The 23,445-nt window shown below is 39.2% G+C and overlaps 1 long non-coding RNA gene across 5 annotated transcripts in view; it reads right to left on the bottom strand.

Moving 5' to 3' along the window:
* The window catches only part of LOC148213539 (uncharacterized), a 226,883-nt gene that overhangs the window by 106,359 nt on the left and 97,079 nt on the right, over window positions 1-23,445 (bottom strand). The window contains exons 4-5 of one of the 5 annotated variants that reach the window (XR_015794380.1): window positions 8,120-8,213; window positions 6,663-6,826 (exon numbers count right to left, since the gene is read on the bottom strand). The exons of the other annotated variants lie outside the window; for them this stretch is intronic. This is a non-coding gene — a long non-coding RNA (uncharacterized LOC148213539). The remainder of the gene's footprint in view (window positions 1-6,662; window positions 6,827-8,119; window positions 8,214-23,445) is intronic. 5 annotated transcript variants of the gene reach the window in all.

The raw sequence follows: 23,445 nt of genomic DNA, 5'->3' as shown, positions 1-23,445 counted from the left end.
CGGGAAAGTGCAACCCCATCCAAGGTCAGGGATGGAATGTCCCCAGATCTGGGTGGCTGAAACACCCAAAAGCCACTTGGTCTTGGTAGGATTGAATTGGAGACGGTTCCTCCCCACCCAAACTTGCACAGGGACAGAACCTCAACAGCCTCATTTGGCTGGCCCAGAGTCAAGAGATATAATTGGGTATTATCAGCATACTTGTGTGTGTGTGTGTGTGTGTGTGTGTGTGTGTGTGTGTGTTTTAATGCCTTCAAGTCAGTCTTGATTCGTGGTGACTACCTGGATTAGTCCCTGCAGTTTTCTTGGCAAATTTTTTTAGAAGTGCTTTGCCATTTCCTTCTTCCTACATCTGAGAGAGAACGTCTGGCCCAAAGTCACCCAGGTGGCTTTATGCCTAAGGCAGGACTAGAACTCATGGTCTACTGGTTTCTAGCCTGGAGCCTTAACCACTACACCAAACTGAACCCCAAATTGGCAGAAAACCTCACCAAGAAGTTTCACGTAGATGTTGAAAAGGAGGACAGAGAGAGTAGAACCTGTGGCACACCACAAAAGAGGGGCTGAGGGAGTTGTCTCTCCCCACCCAACAAACACTGATGTGGAACTGGCCCTGGAGAAAGGAAGAAAGCCACTGTAGAATAGCGCCCCCAACCCAAAGAACCAGCTCAGAAGGATTTTATGTTCTAGTATGTCCAGCCTTGGTTGCAAATCCATTTTCATGATTTCAACCCTTTTTATTTTTCAATTAGGAAATGGCACTAACATATTGCTGCAGTTCTCATGATATGCTTAACAAGGTGGGTAAAGACCTTGTGGATGCAATCTCACAACGTATCAGCTTTATCCTTGTTAATTTGGGGGCTCATCTTGTCTTAAACCTGGTTAGTTTGTGATTTAAAGTATTATGTGAATATAGGAAATGAATTAATTCCGTTTGCAAGTTCAGTATGTTGTGAGAACCCAGCCATATAACGATAAGTAAAAACAGAGCTCGTTTGCTTTCAGACTGATAAAGATTCAAGTGACCATTATGTAAACAGCTAGCTGTAAACTTCTCCCTCACAGGTGAAGAGGACCACCTCACCTCTGGTATGCAGTAAGACAGTGAGAAAAAAGCTTTAGAAGTCACCGTCCTTAATGCACGTTGAGATGTATTTATTCTAAATTGAAATTTAGTCACCTTACTGCAGCTCTTGTCCCCTGACCCTTTTCGTTTTAATAAATCTTGCTGTGTGAGATTCATGCTTGGAAAAGAATGACTTTCCATTTAGGCAGCCACCAAAGGTCCTTACAGCTTTTCTAATACTTCCCCAAAACAAAAATATGCAGAACATTGTCTCAGATTTGTTTTCAACATAGTCAGCTACATCCAATCCATTAGAATGGGAAATGGTGATAAACTCACAGGAAGACAGAAGATGAGAAGTTGGCATCATCTCTGTGGGGTGATGAAAAAGGTGTCATGGTGCAAATTCAGGCTTTTTCTCCTTAATTTAGTAACTTATTTTTATTTATGTGTGTGTGCGTGTATGTATAATTTTTATTAAATAATGTTAATAAAGCTGTGAGCTTGACTGGAATCCCTCAGCTCCCAGGCACTCAACTCACGAGCTGACAGCAAAAACCTCAGTTCTTGCAGTCTACTCACAAGGAGCAGCTCTCTGGAGTGCAAGAGCTTCCGGTGAGGATTCATGGTGAATTAGATGTCCTTGAAGGAGTGAAGATGGTGAATTCTGACCAGCAAAGCTTCTCCAGAGAAAGGAGAGATTGCAAGCTCACCCACTTAATTTAGTTACTTACTGATCGTGTGTGTACATGCTGGAAATGTCAGTTGTCTTGAGTATTCTCTGGGGACATCCTGCCATGTTTTGAACTGACAAAAAAGCCAGGCTGGATTGAGATCATCAGGTAAGAAAGAGCTTGGCATTTTGAGCTGTAGTAAGCATATGATCAGAGATGCTTCAGCAGAAGACTTTAAGGGTGACCTTCTTCTAAGAAGTTAGTAAAGCAAGATAGAGTAAACTGGGAAGTCAGGAAAGTTCTTCCTGAGGGAATAGGTTTCTGTATCAAACACTGTTAAATCTCCATTTCATTATTACTCTCAGAGGGATGGGATTAGAGATAGATTTTCATTTAGAGTAAGGCTAAACTGAACTTGATGCTTTCCTGCAGTAGATACCAATTCAGGTTAGGAAGGATAGGGGTAAAGTCCATATTGGTGATCCCCCTATGCTTTGTAGCTGGCTAATGACCCTTGGGCTTTAGTCCAATTAGGAATTAAGTGTTGTGAAGCCATGGAACTGATGATCTCCACAGCATGTGATTTTGGATGAAGATTAGGTTGAATGCTGATCAGGATTGCTGAGGCCAGAATAAATTGCTTACAGAAGTGCTGGTGAGATGTTCTCCTAGACTGCATTGGTTACTTATTTACTCAAAACATTTCTATAACACCTGTTATGGGAAGCACCAGCAGTTGGTGTTCAATATTAAAATACATTTTACAGAGTTTAAAATAAATCTCATCAAACAACTCATGTTCAGTTGTGTATATTAAAACGTAAAACCAGAGGCCATAACTAGAGGAACAGTACCACCGTGAGATAGCATAGGGCTGGTGAGTAAAAGAAGTTTTCAGTATTTGCCTAAACTGAAATAAAGTGCGTTATCCCTCAAGTGAGGGTATTCCACATAGCAGATACCAAAATCCAGAAAGCTTAACTCCTCTTTTTGTTCTTGTTAAGAGTCCACTTGGGGTTCTTGTCTTCAGTTCAATGTGGGGTGGGGGTGGGGGAATGATGTATAACTAATTATCTGGTCTTCTGCTATCCACCAATAATTTTGTTTTCTCATTGTCCATTCTAATTCTCCAGAGGTAAAGTGATGAAATTCCTCTGTTCTGCTGCAAGGGATTATGGGGAGCCTGAAAAAAGAATGGAAGACACAAACCATGGACACCAGTCAAAGCAGCTTATCTTGGGGGAAGGCAAAACCTGGAAAGAAGCATTTCAAATCATTCAGAGACTCCAGCTTAATTAACTGACTAAAAATGAGCCTGAGAAATTCCATGTACAGTTTCCTTGATTCTATATTTACCCCAGACCAGTGTTTCCCAACCTTGGGAACTTTAAGATGTATGGACTTCAACTCCCAGAATTCCCAAGCTGGCTGCACTGTATCCCTCTGATTCTGCAACACCCAGGACCATCATAAAAATAGCACTGTTAAGTGACCATTACATTTTTACTGAGCATACGTTCTTCTGACAAGTCCACGTTTTGATTTATATTTATTTTTCTTATAATAAATAATACTTCTTTAAATGAAATGGCCATAGAGAAAATGGGGAAGTGGGAGTGGTAGAAAAATTGTGGGGAAAAACAGGTTAAAGAAAAATAACCTCTCAGTAAAAGAACAGGAAGCTTTGTTACTCATCTAATAATACTAGTCTCCTGTTAAAGCTGGTGTCACACTCAGAATAACAGGCCTTTTCATATTCACCTCACTGCCTTCAAAATAGTGCAGTCAAGTCATTAGACGGATACGGGCGCACAAAACGTGCTCAGCGAGGGTATCCCAGACAACGACAGACTTTCCCATGGCAACGGGCCACGGGAATGTTTAGCAAAACGTAAATAAGGACTTTTCATGGCATGGAAGAGAGAACAAGAACTCTCTCAGAGCTGAATTGCTGCAGTTCCGGACTTTATAATGATCCAGCCACATAGCACATTTATCAGACTGGAAGTGTCATTTAGTTTGCGCAGAGGGTTTTCACTACTTCCATGCCTGATAATTTCTCTTTTAAAAAAGCAACAACAATTCTTTCCTTTATTTAAGTCAGGCTTGCCAAACAGAAGCACCCTTTGGAGGAAATCTCTTTCTTCAAAGGTGTCCTGTGTATTATTCCCCATCAATATATTGACTGCCTCCCTCATGGAACGCACAACACTGATACTATTTTCTCCCAAATATCCCATTTTTTCTTCCTCCTCCTCCTCCTTCTGCTGGGCTGTTGTGTTCCAAGTGTGAAATATTGCTAATCTGAAGTAGTTGTCGAACACTGCTAGAAGAAGATTTGGGCTAAGCATGGAAAATCAAGGCAGGCAGTTTTCTATGGGCAACATGAAACTGACTTGAAGGGATTGAAAGTGATTGTAGAAGAAAATGGAATCCTCAGCTAAAATTGGCTTGTGAAATTGACTAATTAGTGAGCGACCCTCCAGCAGAGAACAGGTGGAAGCATATGTTAAAATCTTTGGTTCCCCAAAAGGATTGGTGGTCAGAAAGGAATATATTTCTTAAAACACAGATAAACATACAAATATCAAATGAGCACAACCAACAGCTGGAGCCTCAGATGGAGAATCAGACTTTGAAAAATAAAAAGTCCACCTAGGGCAGTAATAAGCTCCTGAAGACAGCTCTGGTTGCTCACCAGGGGCCAAGTGGTCTTCCAAACCTCTCCACATAACATCAGAAATGGTGACATACATGTAGAGAGCAATAAATGTTCAGTGGGTGACCAGCATAATTTTTTGTGTATAGGCAGGAAAATTAGAGATGGAATGAGACTGCAAAGCGAGGGGGATGCAAACTTCCCATGCTCAAAGAGGCAGCACCCCAATTTAAAATGGGGCTCATTCATCCCTCCCCATCTCATTCTTATCACTGAAGAAATAATTCATGTGAACATGGAGGATTTCATCAATATAGCCCACAGAACCAGGTTTCAATCGAAGTATAATGCCAACCAAAACCACTGGGCTTCTTGGGGATTTATTTCCAATTAAAGGTAGGGCTTTCTTATGTTAAAAAAAAAATCACCAACAAATGAAGCAAGAGAATGGAACAAGCTATTAATGAACATGTAAAACAAGTCATGGACCTGAATTACTCCATTCTATCCTTACCTGTAGTACTTCTAAGGGTAAACCCAGGTGATATGAGCAAACACCAGTGAAATTCACATGGACCAAAATTAGATTTATCTGTTCACAAATGGCACTCTTGAAGAACAGCTACCAGTCAGAAGAAACATTGCTGGAGAACTCAGACCGCCTATTAGAGTTGGTATAAAATAGTTTCACGTGCTCTGTATCTAAACAGAGAAAGTTAAGGAGTTCAATCCTGCAAGGAACTGAGTCTTTTCTATGGCTGGGCTTTCTTGATTGCTGCTAAACTCAGCAAAGTTAAGGGCATTTGCTGCCTCGCATAATTGGGCTTGTAATTGCTTCAAATTGCAGGATGGAAAAGATTATCTCTTTACGTTGTTTATTTCCAGAGGATTAGAAGTTAATTGCCAAAATACCTTAATTACAACTCTCCAAAGCTATGTGCTTTGTATGATTTTCCTGGAGATTGTTCAATTTTATTAACGTTCTGATAAAGAACAAAATGAAAAAGGGGATAAAATCAAGCTCGTTGGCCAAAATAATTTAATCCTACTTTCCATTTGCTTGGAATGTTGTCCCCCAGGAAACAGCACCTGGAAACCATTTTACAACATGGAAACTATAGTTGTGTCGGAAAGTGAAAACAACTTTAAAACTGCTGTTGCCTTTCCTCTAGATAAAGGCACCTGGTTTTTAGTTTTTGTTTTATGATTCTTATGGTTTTGTGGTTTTATTGTTGTGAACTGCCCAGAGTTCTACTTTAAGACAGACAGCCATGCAATTCTTTTAAATAAACAAATAAATATGCATGATAATAATACTTTGATTATTGTATTCCCAGGAATTCTCACAGGTGAACAAGTGCCCAATGAAACACTTTAAAAGCAGCTGAAATGTTCAGTGCAGAGACTGTTAGTCTTTGAGTAATTCCTGAATGAGCAGATGGAATCAAGTGAATTAAGAATTGCTAAATTTTATTTAGTTAGAAATGAGACAACAACAAATCCAAAAATAATAAAACAGGTTTTCAAATAGTGTGAATAGGGGAGCAAGAAGTAATGTAACAAGTTTTCTCAACAGCACCCAGTTGCCAGACAACCTGAATTATGGGCTGCAGTTTGTGTATCTCACTGTCCTACTAGAATTTGTTTGGGCTGGTTCACAAGGAAGGAGAGACAGAGAGACACTCACATTTAATCACTGTGTGAATGTGTCTGAATTCATATGCTTGCTCTTAGATGGTTGTGTATATGATTCATATTAGTTCTTTATATCATGAGTTATGCATGCAATCATGATAATACATATACTTCTGAGACTTTTGAAAAATGTTGCACATGATATATAATTCCTTTATATTTTGAATTCAGATTGCTGTTAGAGAAACTGTTCCTCCAGCCTTAAAGCAGGAAAACAGCACATCAGAACATCAGAACATCATTTATGTTTGAACACTCCATGAGTGGGTTAGAAGTTGTTTGAATCACATCCTATTTCTCCCACTTCTTGAGGCAACCTGTCAGGATTATTAGGCGTGGGAGAGCATCTAATAAGATTGCAGTTCTTAGAAGTAGGCATCAAATTTATTCTTGGGAACATTATTAACCAATATACTACATCAGACTTACAGTATGCCAGCTGGCTAAAATTGTGAGCAAATGGCATAATGCACAGATAGTTCTACAGCTCAGAAAGAGCAAGAGCAAGTTCACGATAACAATGTTCAGCCTGCTTTGCTTCTATTTCTTTCATGCTATGCTTTACCTGAGCTGGTATGTTTACATGTCAGATCTGCGTCACTTCTTGAGCAACCTGAATGTTCCACCTTAGACATGTAGATGTCACACAGATATTTATAGATCCCTTGAGTGCATTCGAGAGACTGGGATCAGGTAAACAAGCTTCATGAGTCACAGGGAGATAAGCCTCTGAAAGAAGGGAAAAAAGAGGGCACAATTGAGAACTGATCTTCCGTAAAGAGAAAAGAGAAATATTATATTTTAATAGTGCTTAGAGCTGGCTCTTAATCATTAGTGTCCTAAATTGGAAGAGGACATTTAGCCATCAAGGATAAGTTTACTCCAAGGATCCCCAATCCTTTGGGGCTGGTGAGGATTCAGGTTATGGGCAGTGAGAAAAAGTCCGAGGATGTGGGTACAGCAATGCCCTTATTTATCCAAAGACCAACCAGTAAGTTGCTTTCCCTTAAGTCTGTAAGTCTGTAAGACAGTAAGTCTGTCAGGATGCTCTGTCCCTCTTTAACTTATCTGTCTTTTATCTGGGCAGGTGAGTTCACTTCCAAACTCTTCTTCTGTAGCATCTTGTAATTTTATTTTTCTAAGAAGGCTTAGGGATCCATGTGGAGCCAGAGATTTTGTTGGAAGAAAACAGATGATGGTTCAGGGAACACAGTGGGCAATCTCAGAATCTCTTAGTACTTCAAAGTACTCTTAGTACTTTGACCAATACTGGTGGGAGAAGGCTGAGAGAAGCCCACTCTGGTGGCACTGGCCTGAAATGGTTCAAGTTCACCAAATGCCTTGAGGTATATCAAGTCATCTCCAGCCAGCTGAATCACTCCGTCAAAGCATATTTCAGTTGCCTCCCACAGGCCTCTGCTTCTTTGTATCAGAAAAAGGATAATAGAGTGCCTCTTTTCATTGATTACCTTATCAAATGGCTCTTAGCATTAGGAATCTGTTCTAAGACTGCAAGCAAGATGAAAGAGTCCATCAAATTGGCTTGGGACCAGGTTACTTGAGAGACCGTCTGTCCCCAGTTGTTTCTGTAGGTCTAATCCAGTCAGGCAGGATGGCCATGCTTTGGGTCCCATTGGCTAAGGAATGCTGGTTGGCAGGGCCTAGAAGACATGCCTTTTCTACCGTACTCTCACATTGTGGAACATTCTCCATCTGCAGATCAGGATGGCCCCGACTGTGCCATCCTGACCCCAACCCTGCTGGCCTTTCATATGGCCCTAAAGACCTGATTATGTGCCAAGGCCTGGGACCTCAAACATGTCCAGGGACCCAGTTCTTGGTTGTGTTAGTGATTGGGTTTGATGTTTCTTGGCTGCTTTGTATTTAAACTGTTGTAATGTTTGTAATGGCTTTTATTTTAATTTTGTCCACCACCCAGAGTCACGTGGTGAGATGGGCAGCCATACAAATCAAATCAATCAATCAATCAATCAATCAATCAATCAATAATTCTGTACTCACAGTTACTCATTTTGCTAGGGTTGCGTTTCGATGTGTTCCTCCCCTCCAGTCTCTGGGCACTGAGATAAAACTCCCACTGCATTTCCTTGATGGCCTGGGCAGAGATGTAGAATTGGGCATCATCTGTATTTTGATGATATTGGACCCCAAGTGGTTGCGTGGGGGTCCCAACAGCTTCACGTTAAATAAAATGGGGGAGAAAGAGTTAAGCCCTGAAGCATCTCATACAGGAGTGCCTGAGGGCTTGACCTCTCACATTCACTGATTGGAACTGCCCATCTTAGGAAGGAGATGAACCACTGAAGACTGGTCCCCAATATTCCCAAACCTTGTAGGTGGTCCAGAAAGATACAAGGATCAATACTATTGAAGGCTATCAAAAGATCTAGCATCTTGACTCAAAGAAGACTTTACTACTTTGCTATTTTATTTTTGATTAACAAAAATGTAACATAAAACTGCAGCATAGTAACAAAAACAAAGTGCTATGAAATCTACCAACTGTTAGCAAACCTAATGATTTAAACTGACATGCTGACAATATACGCACTACATATATTATGATTTCCAAAAAATTAGAAGAAAGTGCCTGGAATTTTCTTTCCTATACAGAATAACTTGAGGTAACTTAACTAGATTTCTTCAGGGTCTTCTCAGCTGGAGGAGAGCTAATCAAAAGTGATAAAGAGTACAGGTCTACAAATCTCAGCTGTAAAACAAGTGTGGATTTTTCTTTCTATTGTTGTAAAATAATTATACCAGCCACCCCACCATGCTCAAATAGTCTGTAACTCTTGATGTCTTAGTTGGTAAATTCCAAATGTAGGGCCTATAAGCAAGAAGAGTACTTGAATCTTCTCAAATGACTTGAAGCAACTATAACTCTAAAGTTCTAGGGACAGTCTTGATCTGAGGCCCTTGGCTCCTCAAATTTATTAGTGACAGTTCCTAAACACTGAAAGGTCACCCACTACTTCAATGCTGCTTGGGAAAAAAAAGGAAAAAAAGGATTGGTTGAATTTAGAGCCATCCCCCACCAGGAAAGAAAGCAAGATACCAACTTCTGCAAGAATGGCATCATATAAACTGTATACATAAATAAATCACAACAACAACCATGATTAAAATACAGAACAAATTACAATTTAAATTAAGTGTATTTTGGAAAAAAAAATGCATGTATGTCTCTGTTCATTTTTTAAAATGAAATCTAATGTTCTTAGGAGGCTTAAATTTCTGTCCTTATTGCTCCATTTGCATATTTATGAGTTCCTTCAGAGGCATAAATTAAAAAGATGTTTAAAGCAGACTTGCTTTCTCTCCAAAATTCTATGCCATTAACATATTCACTAATATTTTCCTGATAGAAAGGCAGTAATGAAAACAGTCATTTGTAAGCCAACAACAAGATGAAATGATCCCACAAGAGGAAGGAAGGAAGGGAGGGAGGGAGTAAGTTCTTGCTGGTAAAAAGTCTTCTCCCACTTTCCAGTATTATCTTAAACTCTCAGAGAAAACAAAGCAACAGACTGTATATTAAACAAAAGTATCTCAGCTGCAGCAATGCAAACAGGAGAAATAAACACTTGTTATCATTAAGGAAATATTTAAAGAGAGAGAGAGAAATGTGGGGATGAGGTCCTTTCAACTGCAGGAACAAGAGGAAGATCACATCAGAATTAGGCTTGTTTACAGAGAGACTTTTGCAACCATTTTAGGAACTGCAGGTGGATGGTTACTGTAACATGTTTATAAGATTGGAGGAAGATATTTAGAACATCGTAAGGGACCATTTAAATCATTGAGCCTAACTCCCTGTTCCTTGCAGGAATCCAAAATTAAATCATTACTGACAGAGAGCTGTTTAGCCTCTGCTTGAAGACAGCCAATGAAGGACAGCTGTCAGATTCTTGGGTAGTTGGTTCCATGATCAAACTGCTTTTGCTATTAAGAATTGTTCCAAACACTGAAATGGAATCTGTCGCTCTGCAACACTTCAGTCATTTTTAAAGTCTGCTGTCTTTACACCACTCAGGGGAAGCAGAGACAAGCATGGTAATTCTGCCCACTCTTCAATCACCCCACTTATGTAGAGGGCAATGGTCTGCAACAGATGTTTCCTTCTTTCCTCAGTGTAATGATGAATCCTGGAAAATTAGATTTTTCAATATCAAGGAGATCCTTCATGGATAGAAAAGAATGTGCTGCTTTTTATGCATGGAAAGAGCTGAAAATGAGGATGGTCTTTCTCCTTCTCCTCTCATTAGGCCTACACACTTTAAGAATAACTAAAGAGGGTTCCACTGGGACAGCTGATTTCTGAAATGGTTACTGAGTGAAATGAGATCCCTGCCCTCGATATCAGAGAGAGCAAGAGATGTTTCCTACAGTTAGGGTAACTCTTTGGACTTCAACTCTGATTTTCCAGAAGTACTGACCATGCTTGGTGGTGCTGATGGATTGTGATGGCACTATACTGGGGAAAGCTATCCCTTTTCAATCAAAATTCAGGAGGAAATGAGACAAGGTAAAATGAGCCCATGGGACAATGTCCTTTTGACATGTGATGCTGAGAAGAGGCTCAGAATCCACACATGCAAACTCACGTGTATTGCAGTTAAGTCCACACATACATATACATCACCACTTATATTAGGAACACAGAGTTTCCCGGGGTTGGAATGAGGAGACAGGGAACTGCCATTTTGTAATGGTATGTGAGAAAGGCCTTGAGAGATGGGGCAAAGAGATGCCGCCTAGGGAACAGTCAGATAAGAGAGGGTGTAGGCTGCAGCTGCATAATGGGTGGAGAAAGAGGCTCAGAAAGGACCCTACCTAACTTCTCAGGCTGTAAAGAAGACAGTGGGAGATTTGTACTTCCAGACTTGCAAGATTCTGTTAATGTAGCCTTATAATAAATTAGAATTAGCTCATCAAGGCGTGTTTCCTGTCTACCTGGGAAGGCTGACGCACTTAGAAGCAGCTATGGGAAATATAAAGTGAATTTATCATCAGTGTGTGGAACACATAAGAAAGAAAGGGACAAATTACTCCCTGGGATTCATGTTCTACAAATCAACTAGTATTATGAGAAATTGCAATCTAAGGCTACAGCACGTCAAAATTTGAAAGTTCACATACAAAAGAAATAAAATTAGTCAGAGGACCCATTTCTTCTCTCTGTGGAAGTATTAAAAGATATACATAGATATAGATATATAGGTATTGCTGCACTGTTTGGAATATGTCAAGCATCAACTAACTCAGCATGCAATGAAGAACATTGCTAAAATTTCCCACAAAAGAAAGGGGATGGTGGCATCTAGTGGTAAAATGAGCTCCTTGCAGGGTCTCTAGACATTTTGCTAGGGATTCAGAAGTCACAACAGAAGCAGTTTAGACTAGGGAATCTACATAGGGCCATTTTACACATTGCACAGAAGGTTTGCAAGAAATATGCACCCACAGAAAAACTAGAACTAACTACGACCATTGCCTGCTGATATAATATCCACAGTTTAGGTTCCCTGATCATTAAAGAGCTGAAAATGCTACTCCAGGGGCAGGGGTGTTCTGCAGAGTATGGTAAAAAAAAAAAAAAAAGGCTTTGACAGCCGCAATGGTTCAATCAAAGCTCTGCCTGTTTTGTGTGTGTGTCACATTCACAATGCACATAAAAAAATCAGGAAGGTCTTTGACTGCAATGTTCTGGCTGTCATCTTTTTTTTAACTGTACCCTACAGACACCCTTGTCTGGTAGCATCATCCTGAGGCCTTTTAGGAAAAAGCAGGGTAAATTGATTCCCAGAATTCCCTGAACACTGCATCCAAGATATTTGGAGAAGAACATAATCACCGCCCCCCAGTCTGGTTCTATAATTAAATACAGAGTGCAAAAAAAGGAAGAGTTTACCATTGTTGAAACCCAACTCAGACATTTGCTTGGTTCTCATTTCCAGCCTTAAGCTGGTAGTTCAAAATATTAACAGTTCAGCCTACGTACTGGTTACGCCAAAGGATGAAAACATTCAGATTTCACCAGGGTTGTCATGCAGAACATAATAGCTGCAGGCAGCAAGCTGAATTCTCACGCGGAAAGTTCAGGCTTTGACCTCAGGGACAGAGTTTTAAATATTCATATCATTTACCTTTGGAATGAATATTGAATGACTGGGTGAAGGGATTTTAAAGAGCTCTGTGACATGGGTTCACGAAAGATGAGTGTCTTGGAATCATGGGGTAGGCAGGACACTTTCAAGTCATCATTGTTACAAAGCAGTGAGGTTTTTTTTCAGGCTGCGTATCAAACATAATAAGGTCTCAGCTTTTTAATCGTACAGAAAACTCGTCCAGTCCCCATCAAGATGCTATTTCAGCAAATAGATGATCATTTTGCAAATAAAGTAATTGTTGTGCTCCAATTTTGAAGAGCAATTATATGGTTAGTATACTGTTCTTAGTAACCTGGCTTATTGTCAATATGAGCAACATTCCTGTCATGATTGTGGTTATTATTATTGTTACTGTCTGCAGTAGGGTTAAAAAGCAAGTTGGAAGCTGAAGCACCATGATTCAGGATCTATTTTATTTGTTTTGTTTAGCTTCATTATTTTATTTTTAAAAAATTAAAAACTGCCTAGTAGCCAAAACTATGGACAGTTTACAATAAAACATGCTAAAAAATACAATTTGAGTTAAAACACACACCCATCTATAATCAAATACAACATGAAGACGTCATACCAACTAAGCAGCAGGAAGGCAATCTTTCAAAATCGAAAACAATATGATTAAAATACAATTGAAATACTGTACAATTAAGATTTGTATTCCAATTCAAATTTGTATTTCAAATCTTGTGTTTTCCTGGGAAAATAGAAAGGGTTTTACCTGGCCCTGAAATGATGCTAATGTGGGTGTCAGTTGAGCCTCCCTGGGATTCTATAAATGAGGTGCCACCACAGAAGAGGCCCTCCTCCTTCTATAAATCCCACACATACAAAAGGGGGAGGGTTTCATTACAGTACAGTGTCTGCCATCTTGCCTTTTTTGATCCCACCACTGAGCATCAATGGGGGGGAGGTGCAAAGGGAGGCAAATGAGCAAAGCTCCACCCCTTTGCATGCGCACACAGCAAGACTTTGCACACACGTACCGAGGGATAGTGTTTGTGGCACGAGAGCATGACGCTACCTTTGTCATTTTGACAAACACCTCCGATTCTGTGGATGTCTGCCTGCACACATTGCGAACTATTTCAACTAATTTGCCCAGCCCTAGTATCTATACCTTTCCAGCCTTACTTGAATGAGGTTCAGGTGGGAACCTAATTTCAAAAATCCATCCTTTTAAAGGTTTGCTCCCTCAATATTCATTAATGAGGAAATCCCCAGACCCAGCTAACTGGCAGACAGGTAGTGTTACCTTTGCTAATTATAGTGATCTGTCCTAATTACATTAAAGCACTACCTAACACAAAGGTTATCGAGCCCAGGTCTTCTTCTGATCAGGAAATCAGAAACAGCTATGACAGAACAAATGGCAAAACTATAATTAATATAATATAATTAATATAATATAATATAATATAATATAATATAATATAATATAATATAATTCTTATTTGTTTGTTTCTTTGCAAAACCTGTATACTGCCTGTCATTGCAGCTCTAAGAACCTTACAAGCAGGAAAATACAGGGATACAATACAAAAATATAGCAACTATAAAACAAGCACAGAATAATGACCAATCTAAGCATCTAAGGTTGGATTTTTTTAAAGTAATAGCTGAACAAAGAATAACAAAATACAAAATCTCTGTTTTCTATCTTGGGTGATCACTAAATACTGTGCCACCAAATGCTTGTCTGCATTTTGGTATCTTGTGACAGTATATTCCCCAGACAACTGCACATCAATAACACATTTATTAAAAAGAGTATAATAACATTTAGCAGATCCATATTGTATTTAATCTCAGCTGAGTTGGCAGTCAATGCCAGTTTCCCCCAGTGTCTCATTTCTAAGAATCTGTTAAGTTCAGTTCATAGAAGCTGAGGTTTTTTTAAATGTGTACATAAACACATCTTAAAACATACATTATTGTGTGAAATTTGGACTGATATACACAGCTTTTTGCTAAGGGATGTTCCTAATGTAAGGTATTTGTTTACATTATTTTTATGAGTGTGTGCACTTTAAAACACTTTGATTTTTAAATAATGGTGAACTGCACGGCAAAATTCAGAAAAATGTGAATTTAGAAAGACAGCAAGGTTTCTGTGTATATATACATTTATAAATTCGTAAATGTCTGAATGCTTGAGGCTGGTGCAGCAGTTCAGGTGTTGGACTAGAAATGGGCAGATCCAGGTTGAAATCCACCCTTAGCAATGGAAGTTCACAAGATGACTTTGGGCTAGCAATTCTCTCAGTCCAACCTATCTCACCTAGTTGCCATTGTGGGGAAAAATTGAAAGAGGAAATCCGATGTGTGCTATCTTGAGTTCCTGAATAAATGACGGGACATAAATCGTACAAAATAAATAAATATTGATTCCCAAAAATGATACACAGATACATTCACACTCAAATCACAACTAAGGAAATTTCTCCCGATCCCTATTTTCAGAATGCATCCTGAATCCAAATCCTAATTTGGAGAATGCAAGATGGATATGATCAGGTAATAAATGAGTAGAACCAGTGGACCATGGTATGTTGGGGCTTGACCAGACATATAGGCAGGAAAATGTATGGTAAAATAGTAGCAAACCTATGTGCCTTATTCAGGTTTTAGCATTCATCTCGACTGCTTGTATGGCAAAAATATTTTTATTTAGAAGGGGAAGGCAGAAGGGGCTGAAAATTCTCCCTGTTTTCAAAATACCATCATCATCATCATCATCATCATCATCATCATCATCATCATCATGCATTGCTTTTTGAATCATTAAAGCAGCCATGTCTTTTTTCCAGGCTTGTGCTGCTGCTTCATAGGCTGCTTCCAGCCACAGGCACAACCACTTCACTTGACTAGATGGGGATTTGGAACTGTACAAATCCCTTGAAAGAGGTTGGGAGCTGGGGAAAAAAAGAACCTGGCTATTTTAATGAATCAAAGAGAGGTCCTTTTAGGCACTTCTGTGCAGTACAAAGCACCTCATTCAAAGGATTTGCACTGTCCCAATAACCACATGCATTTGTGTTAGAAATAGATCAATTATTTCCAGGTGAGCTGACATTCCGCTCCAAATTCCAAAGAATGCATTTGGTGCATTTTTTTAGCACTCTTCGTGAAAATATGGCAATGAAGTTTTCATATATTGGGTGAGATCATGATGGCAAAGTTGGAAGGGAGGACATAGAGGCCAAATTCCTTACTTGATAATACAGAAATGCAGAATTATACCAGCCCAACAGTTAGCTGCCCAGACTGCATTTGAAGATCTCCAGTGAAGGAGACCCTACATTTTACATAGATAATTGATTAGCTACCCAACTGTTCTTACAAACAAGCTGTTTCTTCTAATATACTGTAATCCATCAGTCTATATCAAGAATGTTTAATTGAGTCAGTGGTCTGAAATATTGTAAGTTCAATTTGTTTTAGCAGACAAGATGATCTTCTAAAATCAGAAGGAAAAAAATCCTATCAAAAATTAACCAAGATGACTGAATTTTGCCTAGTCCTGATGCTGATTAAAAGAAACTGAAAATCATTTTTTCCCAAAATAGTACTTTCAGTAGGCTGGAATATAGTTCTACACGAGAGTAATAATCTTTAGTTTATTTGATATTATGCTAATTTAATTAAAAATGAAATATATACATATATATGTACCTCTCCATGCCTTTCTATCCTTGCAAATCATCCTTGCTTTCACTGTGTCAATACATTGCCTTTTGCTCTTTCAACTTCTCACCCCTTTCATTTTGAGGATCTCAGCAGTTCTGCCTAATCCCTTCTTCTTGACCTATTCACACTTTCTTCATGTATTTGTTCTGCAATTCAATTCTTGTTCACCCACGTTATGTGGCCCAAATACCTCTTTCATGCTGGTCACTCATTTTGGAATTCAAGCCACATTCCTTTAGCACCCATTCATTTTGGAGTCTATACCTTCTTGTTTTACCCTCTACACTTCTTAACTCCATTCCCACTTTTTTCAGCTAATTTTTATGTTTCTCCTGAACTGTCCAATTCTCACTTCCATATACTGTACAGCACACTTTCATATACAGCCACTTTTGCTTCCTTGGCAAACATTTATTCTCCATAACAAACCAAATTTAACTTTTCTCCATCTATTTCTCCATCTTTAGTAAATATTTTACTACAATAACCAATTTATTTACAGGTTGCCCTCACTTACCAACCGCTCATTCAGCGACCATTCAAAGTTATGGCAGTGCTGAAAAAGGAGATTTATGACCAGTTCTCAAACTTGCGGCTGTTGCAACGTCCCCATGCCCATGTGATCACGATTTGGGCACTTGGCAACTGGCATGCATTTATGATGGTCGCAGCGCCCCGCAATCATGATCACCATTTGCGACTTTCATAGCCAGCTTCTGACATTGCACTTAACAACTGCAGATGTTTTGCTTAACTGCAGCCAGAACTGATGAAATGACATTGTAAGTTGGGTGCAGTCATGTGACATTTCACTTTAGGACCACATCACTTAGCAACAGAGTTGCTGGTCCCAGTTGTGGTTGGTAAGTGAGGATGACCTACACTTGTTCAATTTTTTTGCCAATTGTGTATAACTTACCATTGTTCAAAACTTGGTCTTTGATATATTAATTTACAGATCTATACCCCTTGTGTTACAAGAAATAAAGCACTGAGAGAAATAGATGAAAAGAATTTGGACTCAGAGAAAATGTGGGCATGCAGAAGGAGATGAAAAGCAAGGGAGCAACTAGTCCAGGTTTGCATATCAGTTACCAGGGATAAGAACTGCCATGCAGCAGGTCACGGGGAAACAATCCAGAAAGATCAGACAAGGTCTGGAATGACAGATACCAAAATAAGAATTGCCGTGCAGCAGATCATGTTACAGTCAATGAGAGACCGAGATGATGTGGAAATGAATATGCGATAGACAATGCTGGCAAGGGATAAAAAGACAAGCTGTACAGGGCTCTGTTGGAAGACCCCCAGTTTTCCCAGGCAACTATTTTCTATAGAGCACTTTTTCCCTCCCCAATCCCTGTACAACTCTTGGCCAAGATGTAGCAGGGCAAGTGTGTATGCATCTGTGATATGTAAGCAATTAGAAATAATAGAGGCTTTGTAGGTTATTAGGAACAGAGAGCTATGTGTTCCCTTGAGCGTTTCATTACTGCAAAAGATCCTGAACTCCTGCATCTCCACTGAAACTGCTTGAGTGTATCCACTAAGAAATTCCACCCCACCTGCACCCTCCACAAAGCCTTAGCCACACCTGTCTTCTCTTTGGATGAGGTAGAACAGAAAGGACATGTGCCTCACCAGGGTGTCTGAAAGTAAAAGTGAATGAGTGAACTATAAATAGAGGAATTTGAAGCACATGTTGCTTCATATAGTCTTATTTTATTTTATTTTATTTTATTTTATTTTATTTTATTTTATTTTATTTTATTTTAATACCTTCAACTCAGTCTTGACTCCTGGTGACTCCCTGGACAAGTCCCTGCAGTTGTTTTGGCCAGATTTCAGAAGTGGTTTACCATTGCCTGCTTCTTAGGGCCGAGAGACAGGGACTGGCCCAAGGTCACCCAGTTGGGTTTGTGCCTAAGGTGGGACTAGAACTCACAGTCTCCCAGTTTCTAGCCTGGTGCCTTAACCACTGCACCAAACTGGGTCTCTTCGTATAGTCTACTTGCTGCAAAACATCCAGTTTCTCTGCCAACAACCCAGCATTGCCTACATACAAAAATAGACATATGTTCACACCCTTAACAAACACATCTCCAATGTTACCACATATATGCCTTATATGTTTACCCATAAATAAATGACCAAGGGGATCATCATACAACCTTGTTTTACTCCCTGTGCAGTGTTAAACCCATTCACTAAGTAAGTATAGTCCCACGTACTTTATTTTCATCATATACCTCTCTTACCACCTTCAGGAGCCAGCTAAGAACTCTATAATCATGCAAAATACTGCATAATTCAAGCCTATGTGATTTATCATAAATTAGATGAAGAGGAACAAATAAATAATAAATTGTTTCTCACACAGACACATTTTTGCTGAAGAGCAAACATCTGTTCTGCACACTGCCACCCAACATAAAATTGCACATTTCCCATGCTCATTGTCCTGTCTTCTACCTTTTCAGTCAGAATTCTGCCAGGTTCATGCAACAATTAATTCCCTTGCAGTTTTAGTACAGAGGAATAGTAATTGCATTTTCCGTTTTTTAGGCACAGTTACAGTCCTCATGTAGACGTTAAACAAGTCTCATGGCCGCTTCCTAGGTAAAGTAAACCACATCCATATTTTAACAGTTCTCCAGGCACACAATCTACACCTCCAGTCTTAACATCTTTTAACATCCTCACATTTTTAATTTCCTTGTCTTGGAAGGAATTTGATTCCTGGTTCTTGGATACTAAAAAAGGTCAATTCCACTTTTTGACACATCACTATCACACCCATACAAATATCTAAAATACTCCTCCTGATATTCCCTGGCTTTGGTTACATTCCAAATAATTTTGTCATGTTTAATAATACAGCGGTACCTCAGATCACGACCGCTTCTGTTCACGACCAATTCAGGTCACGAACAGCACCGTTCGCAAAATTTTGCTTCCGTTCGCGAACGCCGGATCGGGTGACGAACAGGATCCGCGGCCATTTTCCTTGCCATGACACATGGTCGTGGCTTCCTGTAGGGAGGGGGACTCTCCCTCCAAGCAATAACCGCCTCCCCACCCTCCTTGCTGTCCTCCATGCCAGAAGTCACGTCGAGCAAGGTTAGCATTCTCTCTCTTCGTACTGTACTTTGTGTCATATTTTTGTGGTTTAAAAAAAAAAAATACATATGGTTCAGAACAGATTAACTGTAATTACATTGAACCTTATGGGAAAATTTGATTTGGGTCGCAACCAAAATTGGTTGGCGACCAAATTCGTAGGAGTCAGAACGGATTAACCGTATTACATTGAACCTTATGGGAAAATTTGATTCGGGTCGTGACCAATTCGGGTAGCGACCAGAGTCGCGGAACGAATTAAGTTCGTGAACCGAGGTACCACTGTACTAATACTAACAACAACAGCAACAACTTATTACATTTATACGCTGCCCAACTCACAGCAACTCTGGGCAGATTACAAATGGTTAAAAACTAGGAACAATACAAAAAACACAAAAACAACACAAAACAAAGGAACAAAGATGGCAGAGAGAACAAACCCAAAACACAAACACTTTTATTTTTAATCCATCCGTTCACTATGCTGGAAGTGTCTTCCTGTTCGCTTACTTCCAAAAAGTGTTTTTTTCATCAACACCCTCCCACAGCTACCTCAGAACTGGGGGTTTAGGTTAAAAATAACTGTGAGTTGAACCATCTTTACCCAGATGAGATCAAAGTCGAATTTCTTTGGTTTTGAAAATTCAGGGGACATCTAAAGTATATCTTTGTTAGGACAATAGCTTTTGTAGAGCTCTGTTGACAAAAGAAATAAGAATATATTTGGATGATCGGAAGTATTATATAACCACCTGTAAACATATATTGTAAATATATGTCAATGTATTTCAATTCAATGTCAATGAGCTCAAGCTCAGATACTTTGGTCACCTAATGCGAAGAGAGGAGTCTTTGGAAAAGACCCTGATGCTGGGAAAGATTGAAGGCAAAAGGAGAAGAGGACGGCAGAGGATGAGATGGTTAGACAGCATCACTGAAGAAATGAGCATGAAACTGAGCAAACTCAGGGAGGCAGTGAAGGACAGGAAGGCCTGGCGCAATATGGTTCATGGGGTCACGAAGAGTCGGACACAACTTAACGACTGAACAACAAACATACATTGTAAATATATGTCAATGTATATTTATATACATTTACATAAACGTATGTAAATGTATATTGTTGAATTGCTGCACAAAGTATTTCTTCTGCTTTCGTATTGATATTTTTGATATTTAATTTAAATTCTGACTGTAGGTGGTGCTAAATTCTTTCAAAGCTTGCAATTTCCCAGTTCGCTTAGGAACTATAGCCTAGAAAAGATTTAGATCAATCTTCTGTTGGTAATGTGCAGGTCAGCTTGCAAAAATCTCCAGAAAGATCTCTTTTAATTTGGAATAGTAAACTAATTCTTTTCCCCAGTCTCACCTGGAGAGAATTCTACAGCTTGTAATTTTGCATCCAAAAATCTAGGTTCAATTCCTCTTTCTCCACGTAAAAGGATCAGATAGCCGATGATTTGAAAAACGTCTGCTGGCAACTCTGGAATGGCACCATTCCGCTACACTATTCGCTACACTGTGAGCCCTTTCATATTTATCACCCTCCCTTTAAAAAAATCATGAGTTTTAATCCACTGCTTCTACTCCTCTTATCTATTGTTTCTCTTCTGGCTTTGTCTGCATGTTTCTTCCTTTTTTCTTATTTACTCTTAGCTGTCAGGGCTAGCCTGCCAGCACCAGAAAAATAAGACACTTAAATTCAAATACACAAATAAGCAAATATATTATAGCAGTTTCCTAGCCTGCCAACCCTTGCCCACAACAGTACATGTGTTCTTACAAGGCTTTGTCTTTAGTCAAATTTATGTTCTCTTCTAGGACTGCTAGCAACCAGAGGTTGACCAAAGTATGTCAGATGTTCACCTCCCAACTGCAATTCTTTTAAATCAGCCTTCAGTCCCAAAACTAGTGCTGAAAATGTATTCTTCTCCAATAATATTAGTGTTTTCACGTTGGCTTTAGCAATCTCTGATTCAACCAGAGGCCATAGAAGGTCTCTTTGATTTGTCACTCACACTCACCCTACGTTTAACTAAAGTGTTGTTTTTATTTCTCTCTGCACCATTTTTAATGGAAGAAAAAGTGGTTCCAAATCCATGCAACTTTAAAGTAAAGTTCTTTAAAGCATCAACAAAATAACACTCTCAATTTCTTTCTTAATAAGTTTATAGTTATCATCTTGTCCTCTTCAGGCATTCTTCAACACCTTTCCTGATATAGTTCAAATGATGTCTGCAGGAGAAAGATATTATTTCACCAAAGTCAGTGTATACACTTCTTTGTAAGTGGGGTGTGTGTGTGTGTGTGTGTGTGTGTGAAGCAATCTCCCTTAATATGATATATTTTGGTTTCTTATTTTCACCAATATATGCATTTCTGTACAACTTTTCTCTTTGTGCACACTTTTTAATAGAAGACTGCCCTGATATGCACAGTCAGTAAAATGTGAACTGAACTAAATACTACCCAGATTTAACAGAGCAGTTTGAGAGTTGAGCAGTTTAATGAACAGCAGAAAATGCTGTCCTTGTATAAAGCCCAAACCACTTCTTTCAAGTCATTTTCAAGCATGTGCAACCCTACAAATTATCTCCTTTGGGGAAGATAATTTGTAGGGTTATGTATGCTTGAAAATAACTTGGAAGAAGTGGTTTGGACTTTGTACAAGGACAGCATTTTCTGCTGTTCATTAAAGCAGCCTGATTTTTTTCAGGCTTCCAAACAAAAAGACTGTGACTGCTGTAAAGACTCATTAAAGTTATTGTGACTCTTAAAGCAAAAACACCTTTTTCCAGATATATGTGGAAACCTGAAAAAGTTGGTCTGCTTTTATGAATAGCAGAGAGATGCTATGCTTGCCCAAAGTGGACATCTTCCAAATCATTTCTGAAGTGTGCACAGCCCAAGTAATTTGAACCTTATTGGCATTTTGTTATTTGATTGCATTTGCAAATGTACAAGTTGAATTTAAGAGAGGCAATTAAATCTACTGTCCTATGTCAGATCTTCTGAGAGCAGCAACTCCCAAAACATACAGCTCCATATTTTTTTTCTTTGAAACTATTAATCGTTTTAAAGTTTTCTTCAAAAGTATTTATTCTAGTTTTCCTTTTCTAGTTGCTTTGTGAAAGAACACAGATTATCCTTTAATTTTCAGTGAGAAAAGAGTTTCGTCTACCTCTTCCCCCTACTTCCAAACTGCATGCTTACACATCTTAGAAAGCCTTGGGAGAGATAAGAGATTGCTCCAAAGTGAGCTCCAAAGGTTGAGGAAGTTGAGGATTTTTAAAAAAAAATTCATGGAAGTTTTCACCTTCAGCAAGATAGCTGGCCAAAGCCATGCCTATTTCTATAGAGGATAGAGTTTTTCAGCAAACTGAAAATTTCAACTCATAATTAGGTTTTAATTATCCTTTTTACACAGAGAAATAGAATCCTCGAGTTGAAAGAGACTAGTTAGGCCACCAAGTCCAAGCTCCTGCCAAGAGTGATTGATTATGTGCCATCAGGTTAATGTCAACTCTTAGTCACTACATAGATTTTCTCCATGATGATCTGTCCCCAATCTAGACCTTCAGGTTTTCCAACTGCAACTGAGTCCCATCCACCTTGCTGCTGGTCATCTTCTTTTTCTCTTTCCTTCCATCTTTCCCAGCATCAGAGCCTTTTCCAGAGAGCTAGGTCTTTGCATAAGGTGTCTTAATAGGATAATTTAAGCTTGGTCATTTGTGTCTTAAGTGAAAATCCTGGGTTGATTTATTCGATGATCCAGTTGGTTGTTTTCTTGGTTGTCCACAGTATTCTTAGGATTTTCTCCAACACCAAAATTCAAAAATGTCAATACTCTTTCTATTCTGCTTCAGTCCAGCTTTTGCTTATGTAGAGTATCACAGGGAATACCATTGCCTGCACTATTCTGATCTATGTAGGTATAACTACCGGATGTACAAGCTGGGTTTCGAAGAGGCAGAGGAACTAGAGATCAAATTGCCAACATTCGCTGGATCATGGAGAAAGCACGAGAGTTCCAGAAAAACATCTACTTCTGCTTCATTGACTATGCAAAAGCCTTCGATTGTGTGGATCACAACAAACTGTGGCAAATTCTTAAAGAGATGGGGGTACCAGACCATCTTACCTGTCTCCTGAGAAATCTGTATGCGGGCCAAGAAGCAACAGTTAGAACCAGTCACGGAACAACCGATTGGTTCAAAATAGGGAAAGGAGTACGACAAGGCTGTATACTGTCACCCTGCTTATTTAACCTATATGCAGAGTACATCATGAGAAATGCCAGGCTGGAAGAATCACAAGCCGGAATTAAGATTGCAGGGAGAATCA

The sequence above is a fragment of the Python bivittatus genome, unplaced genomic scaffold, assembly GCF_059951505.1.
Source record: "Python bivittatus isolate LINGU-HERP-01145 unplaced genomic scaffold, Pbiv_v1 ctg000980_np1212, whole genome shotgun sequence".
Taxonomy (NCBI): Eukaryota; Metazoa; Chordata; class Lepidosauria; order Squamata; family Pythonidae; genus Python; species Python bivittatus.
Note: the sequence above shows the minus strand (reverse complement) of the source record. Positions and strands in the feature narration are given on the sequence as shown.